This window comes from Pteropus vampyrus, unplaced genomic scaffold (assembly GCF_000151845.1).
Source record: "Pteropus vampyrus isolate Shadow unplaced genomic scaffold, Pvam_2.0 Scaffold98, whole genome shotgun sequence".
In the NCBI taxonomy this organism is placed as follows: domain Eukaryota; kingdom Metazoa; phylum Chordata; class Mammalia; order Chiroptera; family Pteropodidae; genus Pteropus; species Pteropus vampyrus.
The window spans coordinates 3,699,177-3,702,425 of NW_011888879.1; the positions used below are offsets into that span (position 1 = coordinate 3,699,177).

The 3,249-nt window shown below is 34.0% G+C and overlaps 1 pseudogene; it reads left to right on the top strand.

The window, feature by feature from the left end:
• Nucleotides 1–1,720: 1,720 nt before the first annotated feature.
• On the top strand, nucleotides 1,721–1,839 carry LOC111742644 (annotated as a pseudogene).
• The last annotated feature ends 1,410 nt before the right edge of the window (nucleotides 1,840–3,249 follow it).

Sequence of the window (3,249 nt, forward strand, 5' to 3'; positions counted from 1 at the left end):
CACAGGTTTAGGGAATTAGAATGTGAACCTTTTTGAGGAGTCATTATTTGGCCTAATATAGAGATTTATACACTATAGTTGTTTTATTTTGGTTCTACACATTTTTTTTAAATGCCAAAAATAGAGAAGGAGGAATTTACACAATCAACGTGAAAGAAAGTCAGAGTTAGGGAGAATATTGCCTTTCCTTATCACATGTTTCATTTAGGCGTTTATGACTTGCCTTAAAGGATATATCTCCTAATTTGATTTTCTTCTTTATTTAACATCTATAAAGTCCAGAACTTTCTTAAAAAAATACAATTACTCAAAATTTTATTGCCCAACCATAACAAATTTTAGAGTATTTATTTTATAGTCTTTTATTTTCGCTTTTTTCTTAACATTGAGATTACACGTATTATGAAGATTTGGATTTTTTTTTTCTTTCTTAACCCTATACAAGGGCCATTTGTTTACATCATTTATTATTTTTTAAAACATCACTAGTAATTTTGTGATACACTATTGTTGGGATATACCATAACTTATAAAACCATTTACCTATTTTGAATATATTTATTTCCTTAGAAGAGAATCCTAGAAATAGCATTATTAATTCAAAGAAAATGAACATTTTTTATGATCTTGAACTATAATAACAAATTGCCCTCTTGAAATCTTTGGCTCCTTCTGATTATAATTTAAAAATAGACCCATAAAATAACCAATTATTGCTTATTATTTTCTTATAATTCATTTATATTCTCAGCTCTAGAACTTTTTTCTTCTACATCCTGTATTTTATTTTCCTCATTCCCTTCTTCCATCTCCCCAGCATATCCATAGATGCCAACATAACCAATATGGAGATTTAAAAAAAAAATAGACTTTTTAGGCAATCAAGATTTACTCTCATCTCCTGTAATGGAGCAAAGAAATTCAGAATAATGTATGTATGGGTCAGACAATTAATCATTACTATAGCCTAATCAAATGTTAATTGTACATGAAAGCATTAAATCCAGAAAAAAACATTTTTCCAAATTAAACACATTCTTTATGTCTTTTAGCAATACTATTTGTTTTTGCTTTCCTAGATTTCCTTTTGATCTCTCTCTGTCTATATAACAAACGTGTAAACACATATTCAGAATTAGTTTTAAATAATTTATAGTGGTCAAAGCTTTCAAACTTCCAATATTATGAAAACCTAAGGATTACTAAGAAAGATAGCATGGCCCAATGGCAAGAGCTATGATCTCAGAAGATGGATTTATTACTAAGGGCTGAATGACCTCAAAAAGGTCACTTTAAGTCCACAGTATTACGATTTCTCAATCTATAATATGGGTATATATAGGATAGATATACCTAACATTAATATAATGAAGATAATTTTATAATCCATTTAAATTAGATTCACAAATATTTATTGCGTGGCCTTTTATGTCCCAACCATTGTTTTAGAAACAATAAAAATAGGTGTGCACGGTCGCCAACCTCATGAAATTTGTAAGAGTCTAATGAGGACGATGACTCGAAAAAGTATGATGCATGTTGCAAAAGGTAGAACAAGAGAATCTCCTGAGATGAGAAGCTAAGACCTAGGGAGAGGAGAGTAATGACAACGAGGACGGGTGTCTTTAAGAAAGTTAGCAATCTGGCTGCCTACAGAAACACATATAGTAAGCAGAATGATTTATTGACTTTCATAGCACTTAAAAAACTAGTCACCATGATCTACGGCCATGCCACCGTGAACAAGCCCGATCCCATCTGATTTCGGAAGCTAAGCAGGGTCGGGCCTGGTTAGTACTTGCATGGGAGACCACCTAGGAAGACCAGGTGCTGTAGGCATAAATAATAATTTAAAAAAAGACAAGAAAAGAAAAAGAAAAGAAAAGAAAAAAGGAACTAGTCACCAACATTTAAGAACTTTGAGATTACAGAAAAAAATCAGATTTCCAGATTTCTTGAAAAATGTGAGAGTCTAATACATGGCAGTGATCAGCTGAACCAATGCTTTCATGAGAGTGTGTTCCAGTTTGCCACAACCACCACCACTCCCCCCGTCTTACATCTGACCTGTTTCACTTTACATTAATCTGCCTCTGTCTGTATTTGGGTTTCCAATATCTCATCTAGAAAGGAGGCTATGCACCAAAGAGAAGAAGTCAGTCCTGTGTGACTGGAGCACAGAGGCGAAGAGGATCTTATTAGGAGCTGAATGGAAAGTATGTGCCAGGCTCGGGGCAGGCCTGGTATGTTTCAGGCCTGTGGGTACCACTGAACAGTCTTGACAGGAAAATTATATGCTCATATTTGAATTCTAAAAATACTTCTCTGAATACACACAGTGATAAAAGGATTGCAAAATGTACTTTGAAAGCCAAAGACTGGAAAGTATCTATTTGATTTATTCTTCAAGTTTCAAATAAAAACCAAGAATGAATTTTAAATTTTGTGCAGACTAGGATCTATTCTGATTTTTAAAAAAAATCATTGTGACAATTTAACTTTTTTTAAAGACAACAAAATAAAAGTTAGTCATATCTTGAAAAAACATTGACTAAAATTACTCTAATGTGAAGGGGAAAAGGCTTGTATAAAAAGTAAAACATCAGACGATAAAACCTGAGTGATAAAAGAAAACTTTCCCGTATGTCACAGAAAAGTCATCCCCTTGCTCAATACAGTACATCCTCATATTATTCAAATAAACTTAAACTCACACAGACACATTGAAAAAGTTATAACTCAGAATGACCCATGGGGCTTATTTCCTGTTAGATTCTAGCTCTGGTACTCTCTAATTCTGTTTGAATACATTTCAACAGTGATTCATTTTGTCAGTCTGCCAGTAGTCTTTCCTACTGAGCAAGTGTCATGTACTTGATGTACTTTAGCAGCAACACAATTGAACACTTGGCTCAGATTGCCCCCAATCACCTTATTTACTATTCAGAAATAAGTCACACTTTTTCTTTTTATCAGTAACATACTCCTCTAAGATGAAATATCAAATGACAAACAGTGGAAGTTAACTTAAAACACAAGGGATGACTTTGACCTGTATTTTGGGGACCTGGCCTCCTTCAGTGAAGTACACTGACATGTGTAGCCTGCTTCTGGTGTCCAGGGTGAGTCACCACCTTCCCGATCCAGCCCACCCCGGTGGGACCCATGGCATGTCTGGCATCACCACACACACTCCTTTTCTGGTGATTTTTGTGCCCTAATATATTAGTGAGATTTTAGTTAAGGTCA